This window comes from Furipterus horrens, unplaced genomic scaffold, assembly GCF_987537825.1.
Source record: "Furipterus horrens unplaced genomic scaffold, mFurHor1.1.pri manual_scaffold_7, whole genome shotgun sequence".
Lineage (NCBI taxonomy): Eukaryota > Metazoa > Chordata > Mammalia > Chiroptera > Furipteridae > Furipterus > Furipterus horrens.
The window spans coordinates 86,030,306-86,042,466 of NW_028327177.1; the positions used below are offsets into that span (position 1 = coordinate 86,030,306).

Here is a 12,161-nt window from a genome sequence, read left to right on the forward strand (position 1 = left end):
TTTTGGAGAGAACATGGTGACTTGATATATGTGTATATTGCAAAATAATTACCACAGTAAGTTATAGTTAATATCCATCACCTCACATACTTACAAGTTATTTTTCTTGTAATGAGAAGTTTTAAGATCTAGTCTCTTAGAAAATTTTAAATATATGATATGGTTTTATTAACTATAGTCACCATGCTATACTTTTCGCCAGGACTTGCTTATCTTACAACTGGAAGTTTGTACCTTTTAACCAGCTTCTTCTCTGTATTTATAAGTTTGGTGTTTTAAATATTCTACATATAAGTAATAGTATACAGTATTTATCTTTCTCTGTCTGATTGATATCACCATAATGCCCTCACATTTCATTTATGTTGTTGCAGATGGTAGGATTTCCTTTTTAATGGCTGAATTATATTCTATATGTATATAATTATATCTATATTATATATAATATATATAATGTGTGTGTGTGTGTATGGGGGGAGAGAGACCATATTTTCATTATCTATTAATCTGTCAGTGGACACTTAGATTGCTTCATATCTTGGCTGTTGTAAATAATGCTGCAATGAACATGGGGGTGCATTTATCTTTCTGAGTTGGTGATTTTGCTCTCTTCGGATAGATACCCAGAAGTGTAATTGCTGGATCATTTGGTAGCTCTGATTTCAATTTTTTGAGGAACTTCTATATTGTTTTCCATAATGGCTGCACTATTTCACACTCCTAGCAACAGTGCACAAGGGTTCCCTTTTCTCCACATCCTCACCAACACTTGTTATTTCTTGTCTTCTTGATGATAACTATTCTAACAGCTATGAAATGATATCTCATTGTGGTTTTAATTTACATTTCCCTCATGATTAATGATATTGTGCACCTTTTCATATATCTGTTGGCCATTTGTGTGTGTTCTTTTGAGAAACATCTATTCAGATCCTTTGCTCATTTTTAGTTTGATGTGGTCCTACTTATTTTTGCTTTTGTTGCCTTTGATCTCAATCCAAAAAATCATTGCCAAGATTGATGTCAAAAAACTTACCCCTGTGTTTTCTCCTCAGAGTTTTATGGTTTCAGGTGTTATGTTCTAGTTTTCACCCATTTTGTGTTGATTTTTGTGTGTGGTGTAAGATAGGGGTCCCATTTCATTCCTTTGCAGGCAGTTATCCAGTTATCCTAACACCATCATTGAAGAAACTGTTCTCTCCCCTTTGTATATTCTTGGCTCCTTGTCATAAATTAACTGTTCACATATATGAATGGGTTTATTTCTGGGTTCTCTGTTCTATTCCATTGATCTGTGGATCTTTTTTTTGTGCCAGTACCGTACTGTTTTGATTGCTATAGCTTAGTAATGTAGGTTGAAGTCAGGAAGTGTGGTGCCTCCAGCTTTGTTCTTCTTTCTTAAGATCACTTTGGTAATTTGGTAATCTTTTGTGGCTCAATTTCTATATAAATTTTAGGATTTTTTAAAATTTCTGTGAAAAGTGCCTTTTGTAATTTTGATAGAATTGCATAGAATCTGTAGTTTGCTTTGGATAGTGTGGACATTTTAACAATATTAATTCTTCGAGTTTGTGAGCACAAAATATCTTCTCAATCGTGTTCTCTTCAGTTTCTTTTATCAGTATCTTACAGTTTTCAGTGTACTGATCTTTCACCTCCTTGAATAAACTTATTCCTGGTTTTATTTTTTGATGAAAATGGGATTTTTTTTTTTTTTTTAATAACTACAGTCTTCACATGTAGGGATGTAGCCTTCCATCCCTGTCCTTCCCCCTTACCCTCCTGATGGTTCCATTGTTTGCAGTCATCTCTTTCCTTTGGGCTTTCACCTTCTTTCTTTCTCCCACCTCCTCTCTCACTCACTCACTCCACTACATTTTACCTGATACCTACTTGGGGCAGGCATGTAAGTCTTGACTTTTCTCTCTTCATCTAGTGACACCTTGACTTGATGTCAGAGAGCGTGCCAAGGCACAGCGCCAGAGTCCACTGAATGGGAGGTGCCGGTTCCCCCAGCCCACCCCTTTACAGGAAGTCCTATTCCTCTTAGTTGTCCTTGGCAACCAGCAGAGCTCTTGTTCGCTTTTTGAATGTGCACTTTCCTCTTTTGCTTCCCCCTATGGACTATTAAAACTCACCTGTTTGCTGACAAGTTGTAGTTCATGCAAAGCACATAGCAAATGGCACCCTCCTCTTTTTGAGAAATAATCAGGCATCCAACTTGAGAGGTACAAGTTGTGCATAGGTACAATAGCAGCAGCATCATATTTTAAACAGCCACTCATATTGTGAACTGTACAACTCCAGAGGTGCTGTTCCCATAGGCTGCAATGTCAGAGGCATCCACTAGAGTTGTATAACACAGTGACCCTACTACTAATGATGATTTTTTTAAATCATACTCTTATTGTTTATTAAGCTATGGACCAAGCACTATGTGGAGAACTTCATTTAACCTTTTCCATAACTCTCTAATGTAGTAATTAAATTTCTATCCCCTCATAAAAAGGAGGAGACCTGAGGCTCAGATAGGTTAATTCATCTAAGTTCATGCATTTACCATGTAATAAGGTTGGGATTCAAAGCCCAGCAACCTAACCTCTGGAACACATGATCTGACTCTATATTCCCCTGCCTTTCATATACCTAAGTTGAATAATTTAATTTCCCTCTTAATAGCTTTTCCAGCCTCCTACTGCATAGTTTGCATCAAAGTAGAATTCCCTTTACTAGGTGACCACCCCCACTGGCTTCTAAAAATAAAATTCTTGATCCAGTTTGTTAATGATCAGACCTTAAGTCATAGGGTTGGGCTGGCAAGGGGGTGTGGGTTGATGATGTTAGAGCACCTCAGTGGACCACTTTTGTTTATTGCAAGGCCTGTTGGCTATGTGGGTGGATGGGACCTCAGTGTGCCTTCATGATAGCACAGGGCAGTGCCTGTACTTTCAGATGTAGGGCAAACTAATTGGAGAAGAGAAAAAGGCTCTATACAGACATTTGTGTCTTGTTTTGTTTATGCCCTAGAAGTATCACATCTTAAACAAAAAATGATTCCTTGTGTGGCTCTGGGAAATTGACTTCTTATTTCTGGGCTCCAGTGAGCTCATCTGCTAAATGGGGATTATATGGCAGACTTTATTGAAGGGATTGAAGGGATTGAAGGGTCACACTGAGGATTAAGTGAGACTAAGTGAGGGGGTTCTGCACATTTTAGAACTTCTCTTCAGTATAGTGGCCTCCTGGTGGAGAGTCCAGATGATGACCAGCACTTCAGCTTAGCTTCCATTATACAATGTTGGGCTTTTAATATCACCTGCCAACCTTAGGCGAGATATTTGACCTCTCAGCGATCAGTTTAACTCACTTTAGGCTTATAATGCTCATGAGGCTGTTTGAATTTCTTAAAAAAGAAAAGAAATACTTTTTAAATCCCTTTATGATTATAAAATGATAAAGGATTTACTTATTAATAGTATTATAATTTGACTTGAAGCTTTTCTTATAGCTGCAGAGAGCTTTCGATCAAATTTGAACTGTATGTGGCTTATGCATCTCTTAGCATTAAGTAATAAATCTCCCAGGACTTACAAGTTTTCCTTTTTCTATCTTTTTTTATCTTTACCTGGAATACTCTCTCTCTTTCCTCCCCAGTAACTCTATATCCCAAGGCTTCCCTGCTCTTTCGCTTATTTCAGTCACCCTTGTTCATCCTTCAAGCCTCGGTCAAGATGTCTCTTCCTCTCAGGAGCCCGTGCTGATCACCCCTCCACACTAATGACTGTCTCAGACCACCGTCCACCAGCTCTTATTGCCCCCTGGAAAGACTCTGCTTTAGCAGTTCCACTCTGAATTGTTGTTGCCTGCTTTTCTTATTTATGTTACCTGCTGTTTAGGGTCAGAGAGTCTATTCACCAGTTTTCCCCAGCATTTAGCACAGCACCTAGAGCATTGAAGGCACTTGTTTAATGAATAAAATAAATGGAGGAACAAAAAGATAGTTGGAAGGAAGGAAGGAAGGAAAGAAGGAAGGAAGGAAGACATCATAGAACAATGCCTGCTAATTAATAATCTTTCTTCTTTAAATCTTTAGAATGTCTTTCAGAACAGTCAAGCAAGCTGTTTTCTTGTAAGAAGAGCTGTTTTATTTCCTTGTCACATTGCCACAGACAAGCTGTGCTTGGATATGTCTGGCCTTTGCAGAGCTGCCCACCCCACAGCTGTTTGGCCCAGGGCAGGGGCTTGGGTCACTCATACATATTTGGATTCTAAGAACTTTTATTGAGATCAGCTGTGGAGTGATTCCCAAGTTTATCTTCTTAGCACAAAAAAAGTTAGAAATGAACAGCAGGTCCTTTGTCAGATGGTACAAAGATTTTATCAAGTTTCCAATAGGGAGTTATCAGGTTTTAATGTGTGTACAAGGGCCAAATATTAACTCTTTATTCATTCAACAAGTCTTTATCAAGCATCCACAAAATTCCAGGGAGTAGGTATGCATCCGGGATGCATAGAGATCGTGGAATTGCCATGGTGGGGTTGACAGAGAAAACAAGCAAATGAACATGTTACATAAAATTGCCAGTTGTGAAAAGCACTGTGACAGGAAAGTAACAAGGCGCTGAGAGAGACAGAGAATGACAGGCCAGGCCTACCTCTCTAGGGTGGTCAGGGGACAAAGGGAAAGAGAAGGTGATTCCAGGTCGAAGGAAGAGGAGAGGACAGAGCACAGCCCACTTGCATAGAAAAGCAGAGCATGGCCAGAGTAGAGGGAGTGGTGACCAGATGCTGATATGAGGTTAGACCGCATGAGTGGCTGGGTTAGGACATGCCCTCTAGCCCAGGGCAAGGGTTTGGATTTTCTCCGTAACAGTATAGGACGTTTATAACCCCCTTCATGACCTGACCTCTGACCACCTCTGGAACTCCTATCCCATACTGAAGGCTCTAACAACCCCAAACTGCTAGTCATCCTGGCCCCACTTCCCTTTGGCCTTCATCTCCAGCTTCCATGCATGCAAAGACCCCCCCCCCCCCGAGCCATGGCCATCTTCTCCTTGCCTAGTTCACCCCTGCACTCCTCCCTTTATGCACCACTATGTGGCACCCCTTTCAGCACTGTGGGGACTCCTACCCCTGTCCTCTTATGCTATAACAGTTACAGAAGATACTGATGGCCGCTTCCTCCATCACAATCACCATTATAAACCCCTGTCTGCTCACACAGCCACATAAGGCACCATAAACATTACAGCCCTGGTCTAGACTTCTGGCCAAGATGGAGGTGTAGGCAAACACGCTGCATCTCCCTCCACCACTAAGGAATACAACTACCTCAAAACTAGAAACAACCAGAAGTTCTAGAAAATAAAACTGCATGGAAGTCCAGCAAACAAAGATATAAAGAAGAAATACTCATCCAGATAGGTAGGAGGACTGGAGCCGGGGTGGAGAGGAAGCGCTGTGGTGGCGGCAGCGGTGGTGGTGGCGGCGGCGGCAACAGCGGGCCGGCAGAAAGCGCAGTCACACATTTTAAAAAGTCAGGAGGGACACCTGGGGAGCGTTCCCAGCTCCTCACCGGACCTTGCAGCTCACGGTACCAGCCCGGGGGAAAATAAAGCTTCATTGCTTTTGACTGTGAAAACCAGTGGGGATTGGGGTGGAGGCAGAAACTGCCGGTCTCAGCAGAGTCTGCTTGCTTAAAGGGCCCACATAGTCCTAGAATATCCGCAGACCCACCCACTCTGGGAACAACGGCCAGGGCAGCAGCTAGAGGGGCACCAGTCCGATGCGGAAGTGAGAGAGGGGAGAGTGCTGGGCAGACAGCATTGTTCCCTCTCGGACCCCTCCCCAACATACAGCGCCACAACGTGGTGAAACAGGTCACCCTGTACTGACGAATCCCTAAGGCTCTGCCCCTTACAACATAACAGGAGCGACAGCTCTACCTGGGACCTGGAGGTAAACAAACGCAGGAGCCTGTCAGAATGAGGAGACAGAGAAGTATGGCCCAAAAGGGGGAACGGATCAAGGTTCCAGTGGGAGAACTAAGCGACAAGGAGATAACCAACCTAACAGATGAGGAGACAGACAACCTAGCAGACACAGAATTCAAAACATTGGTGATAAAGATGCTCACAGGCTTGAAATATAGGCTTGAGTATGGCAAGCGCATAAGAGAATAAGTGAAGGTTATGCTAAGTGAAACGAAGGAAAATCCACACAAAACCAATGGTGAAAGGAGGGAAACCGGGGTTCAAATCAATGATTTGGAACATAAGGAAGAAAAAAAGTCAACCAGTGCAGAATGAGGAAGCAAGAATTGAAAAAAATGAGGAAAACTTCCCACATTTTGCAAAGGAGATGGACATACAGGTCCAGGTAGCACGGAGGGTCCCAGGCAAGCTGGACCCAGAGGGGACCACACCAGGACGCATCATGACTGAGATGCCAAAGGTGAAAGATAGAGAGAGAATCCTGGGGGCAGCAAGAGAGAGGCGGAGAGTTGTCTACAGGGGCTTCCCTCTATAACTATCAGCTGATTTCTCAGGGGACACTTAGCAGGCAGGAAGGGATTGGCAAACAGTATTCAGTGTGATGATAGGCAACCTGCAACAAGGATTACTCTATCCAGAAAAGCTATCATTTGGAATGGAAGGGCAGATGAGGTGCTTCCCAGACAAAGTGATGTCAAAGAAGCTAATCATCACCAAGCCATTATTATATGAAATGTCAAAGAGACTTACTTAAGAAAAAGAAGATCAAAACTATGAACACCAAAATGACAACAAACTCACAAGTATCAACAACTGAATCTAAAAAATAAAAACAAAATCCAACTAAGCAAACCAGAACAGGAACAGAGTCATAGGTATGGGGATCATTTGGAGGGTTATCAGCTGGGGCGGGGGGTGGGATGAGAAATTGGGAAATGGTGCAGGGACTAAAAAGCATAATTGGTTGGTACAAAATAGACAGGGAGATGTTAAGAATAATATATGAAAGGGTGAAGCCAAAGAACTTATATGCACACCCCATGGACATGAACTAAGGGGGGGTGAGATTGCAGGAGGGAAGGGGGGTACTGGGCAGAGAAGAGCAAAGGTGGAAAAATTGGAACTACTTTAACAGCATAATCAATAAAATATACTTAAAAAAAAAATAATAAAGCCCAGGGCTACCAGTTCACCTGTCATCCTGACACATGGACCCCAAAGGAAGAAGTAGCCACCCTTGGAGTCATAACAGAGAGAGAAGGGGAATAAGAAGATGTCAGGTCTGTCCCCAAGCACCCAGCACAGAACTTGCCCTGTTGAAAATACTGCCTAAAAGTGTAAATGATTTTAAAGTTATGAAATGTCTCCATGGTATTGTATCTGCCTTTTTCCTTTGCAAAATATACTATTTTGGGTTAAAAGTGATCAAAATCCATATTTCTGACTTTAATATGAGCTTTGCGAATAGAACCTATTGGTAATTTAAAGACCAATTTTCCTTTTCTCATTTAAAGCAATGAAGATAAATTGAGTGTCAACACTGTTCCTTAGCACAAAAACCTTTGTGCAGCACACGGAACACAGTGCTGTTAAGTTCTCCATTTGTCCTGTGGTTTGTTTGTGCTCACACTGTCTGACAATGGTAGCTGGCCCTGGAAACAATGCAACAGATTCTTTCATCCGTGGAGAAAATCAGCAACCTTAAAAGGTAGAGAGCATGAATATGAAGTGATTTTCTCCCCTCCCCCCACCCTAACGGTCAGGGAATCACACCAAAAAAAGTGTAAAGCAGCTTGATTATAATCTTTAAGGAAAGACAGTTTCTCAAATAACCCATTTTAGATCTTTACTCTGTGGCCAACCTACCTGACTAAATAGTACATTAAACGTTCATTTTAGGTCTTACCCTCAAATTTGGAAAGTTATCCCCTGACCCTGCTCCTGTTAATTTCAGCACATTTAAAGGCTCATGTAGCCTGTGAGGCAATGAGCAAGCTATCCAGTTCCGCCCAATGCTGTGGTTATTTGCTTTCTGAATCACAGTGTGGCTGGAGTTCCAGGAGCCTGGTGGTATGACTTAAAGACACTTGGTGTATTTTTTCCTGAAAGCTGTAATGAAATTTGAGAAAACCTTTTAGAATTAAAAATGAGGCTAGTTGATCTTTCCAGCTATTTTTCAGGACTTTTCTAGATCATTTTCCAGGAGAAAGGGAAGAGTTCATAAATCACAGCAGGTAAGGGGTATGACCAAAGGCTGATAAAATCCAAAAGCATGGGGCTGGGTTTGCTTTCTCATCACCCAGCCTCATGCTTTAGTTTGGATCTAGGACTCCAGGAAAAAAGACTTGCCATGTGATTTTTAGAGCTTCTGTTGACTAATTCCAAAGCACTGAGCATTGTCACTTATTTTTATCTTTCTAAAAGTTATACTCAATTGTGGACTAAAAAGGGTCACATATTAAACCTGACAAGCTAAAGGGAGGCCAGCTGGGTGGGCCCTACAAACTCAGAGACCTAAAGTAACCACACAGGATGGTCTGAACATAAAAATTTCTAAGGAAAAGTGGGTCATGAAGGTAGTCACGTCCTAGGCCTGTAGCTTCCTTGACAAAGGTTGGTGTTTACCTAAAGTGAGCCTGTCTCTTGTTCTTGTGCATCTAAGATAACATACCTTTGAAATGTCAGCTTAATCTCCTTTTCCAGACCCCTGAGGGCACAACCTCTGGACCAGAGTAGAGACCACAGAACCCCTCATTGTTCCCTTGTTCCCTCAATACCATCTCTATGTGCTGTAAATGTTAACTATTATCTGTCCTGTACCCACCACTGTAAAAGAAGTATGTGTCTCTTGGTTTTACTTTTTATCCAATCCCAAAGGTTCCCTGCTTTGCTTTCTCCCACCTCCCTAATCTATCACTGATGGATTTCATGTAACCCCCTTGTGTCTCCTCTTTTGATTCTAGTCTATAGAATAAGCTGCATAACTGCCATTCTCCAGAGCATTTTCTCAATCCATTGAGATTTTGCTTCCTGGCGATTGACATCAGTTTGGCTCAAATAAACTCATAAAATTTTCTACAGGTTTGGATGTTTCTTACACAAGGTAAGGTTTCCCAACTCCCTTTTCTGCCATGGGCAAAAGAGTATTTATGGCAGTTAAACATTCTTCAAAACCAAGAAAGAAACACTTAACAAGCAGAAAGTATTTAGTAATCCTGCATTTCTACTCTAACCTGTTACTCATTGACATGGATTAAAGCCCTATGAATCAGTGAAAATGACAGGACACTGGAAGGCTTAGTCCAGGTTGTCTGCTCAGTCATGATCTTCTGAGTCACCTAAGTTCTAAGGAATTCCTTTTTCTAAGGGGAGTTAAGTATTTCTTCTGCATATATCTGCACATCACGGGTTAACCATGTTTTGTTTTATATTCTAACATTCAGTGGCTCCCTAACTTATTTGTCATTTTTTAAATGAAGAAATAAAAATGCTACTACTTCACAGTCGTTCCCAGCATCCTCCAAGAGCACAGAGAACTTCAAAACCACTGGGCCAGGACTGAGCTTGGAACTGGACCCAGCCATCCTCCCACACTGGTTGGAAGGGATTTACTTCTTCATGCTCATTTTATAGTGCTTTTGATTCATATTTGTGCCCCAGAAAATTTCAAATAACTTCACATTCTAGATATTGAGGCTTTCTCCTGAAGCAGGAGAAATAAATTTGAGTTAGGTTTGCAAATGATTAGGGGCTACCAGGACATACCATATTCCCATTCTACTTCCTGAAGAACAAAGTAGCTCACAAAAGACACAGTAATACAATGTGACTCTGCATATCCACTTCCAGGGATATATACCCAAAAGAATTGAAATCAGGTCTTAAACCTTGCATATGCGTATCCACAGCAGCCCTACTCAGAGTAGTCAAAAGAAGGAAACAACCCAAACATCCATTGACATGTGAACAAAATGTGGTATATCCATACAACAGACTATTATTTACCCATAGACAGAATACATGCTTAACACATAAGAACCTTGAAAACATGACGCTAAATGAAATAAGCCAGTCAAGAAAGGACACGTACTGGATAATTCCACTTATATGAAATACCCAGAATAGGCAAATTCATAGAGACAGCAGATTGGTGGTTGCCAGGGGCTGGGAGGATGAGGGATGGAGAGTGACTGCATAATGGGTCAAGAAAGGTGAGAAGCATATCAAGAAAAAGTTTTTTAATTTTATTTTTCAGTTACAGTGTACACTTGATACTATTTTGTATTAGTTTCAGGTGTATGCATAGTGGTTAGACAGTCATATACTTTACAAAGTATTTCTTCTGATATTTCCAGTACCCACCTGGCACCATACATAGTTATTACAATAATATTGACTATATTCTTTATGCTATATTTTACATTCCTCATGACTATATTGTACCAATTAGTACTTATTACTCTCTTCATCTTTTTCATGTAGTCCCCCAACCGTCCTCTCATCTGGTAACCATCTGTCTATTCTCTGTATCTATGAATTTGTTTCCGTTTTATTTGTTCATTTATTTTGTTTTGAAGATTCCACATATAAGTGAAATCATATAGTATTTATCTTTCTCTGACTGACTTGTTTCATTTAGCATAATACCCCATAGGTCTGTCCATGCTGTTGCAAATGGTAAGATTTTATTCTTTCTATGGCTAAGTAATATTTTATTGTATATATATATGTATACCACCAGTTTTCTTATCCACTTGTCTGTTGATGGACACTTGGGTTTCCTCCATATCTTGTCTATTGTAAATAACACCGCAATGAACATAGGGGTGCATATATCCTTTCAAATTAATGTTTTGGGTTTCTTTGGATATATACCCAGAAATGGAATCAGTTTTAATACAGTTCCATTTTTCACTTTTGAGGACCCTCCATACTGTTTTTCATAGTGGCTGCACTAGTCTGCATTCCCACCAACAGTGCAGAAGGGTCCCCCTTTCTTCATGTCCTCACCAGCACCTGTTGTTTGTGGATTTACTGATAATAGCCATTCTTACAGCAGTGAGGTGATATCTCATTGGGGTTTTAATTTGCATCTCTCTGATGATTAGTGCTGTTGAGCATCTTCTCTTATGTGTACTGGACATCAATGAAGAAGTGTCTATTCAGGTTCTCTCCCCATTTTTTAATTGGATTGCTTGGTATTTTGTTGTTGAATTGTATGAGTTCTTTATATATTTGGATATTAACCCCTTATCAGATGTATCATAGGCAAATATCTTCTCCCATTCAGTAGCTTGTCTTTTTATTTTGTTGGTGGTTTCCTTTACTGTGCAAAAACTTTTTAGTTTGATGTATTCCTATTTGCTTATTTTTTTTCTTTTGATCCCCTTCCCCAAGGAGATATATCATGAAAAAAATGTTGCTAAGAGAAATGTCAGATTTTACTGCCTATATTTTCTTCTAGGAGTTTCATGGTTTGGAGTCTTACATTTAAGTCTTTAATCCATTTTGAGTTTGTTCTCATTTATGGTGTAAGAAGGTGGTCTAGTTTCTTTTTTTTCATGCATGCATTAGTTCAATTTTCTCAAAAAAAATTTTGAATTAAATTGGCTCTGAAACTCAAGTGGACAGCATGGAGATAGGACATCCGAGGACAAAACATATGAGCTTCTCTGTTTTCCTCAGTTGGTTCATGGGAATAAAAATATCGGTTCCTTCTACCTCAGAAAGAGATGTATGACCTAGGACAAGTTACTCAGGCTCTCTACACTGCACTTTCTTCATCTGAAAGATGGAGACCAAAGCAACTGCTAACTCTCACTCCCTAGCTCTCTCAGTCTTTAATGTTTGTCTTTGCTACGGAAATCCATGCTCCTCTCTGAGAGGAGGGGCTGTGACATCAGGTGTACTCTTGTTCACCCAGGACCCATCCCAGGGCCTGACACTTATTAGGAACTTGGTGAACATTTGCTGAATGACTGAGTATGAGAGCAGTTTACATGGAGAAGAAAGGGCTATATGGGCTACAGGAAAACGCTCCTGAAGTCCCTGAAGGGGGATCACTGGTTAGAAATGAAACTTGTCCTTCATGCTGCCCTAGAATCGACCACTAAGACAAAACACTGGAACCTGCAGAGATATATTTAGTTCTGTGTTTTAAGATGA

The 12,161-nt window shown here is 40.7% G+C and overlaps 1 protein-coding gene across 1 annotated transcript in view; it reads left to right on the forward strand.

Moving 5' to 3' along the window:
- The window catches only part of ADAMTS9 (ADAM metallopeptidase with thrombospondin type 1 motif 9), a 184,945-nt gene that overhangs the window by 141,262 nt on the left and 31,522 nt on the right, over positions 1-12,161 (forward strand). The gene's annotated exons all lie outside the window — the stretch shown is intronic.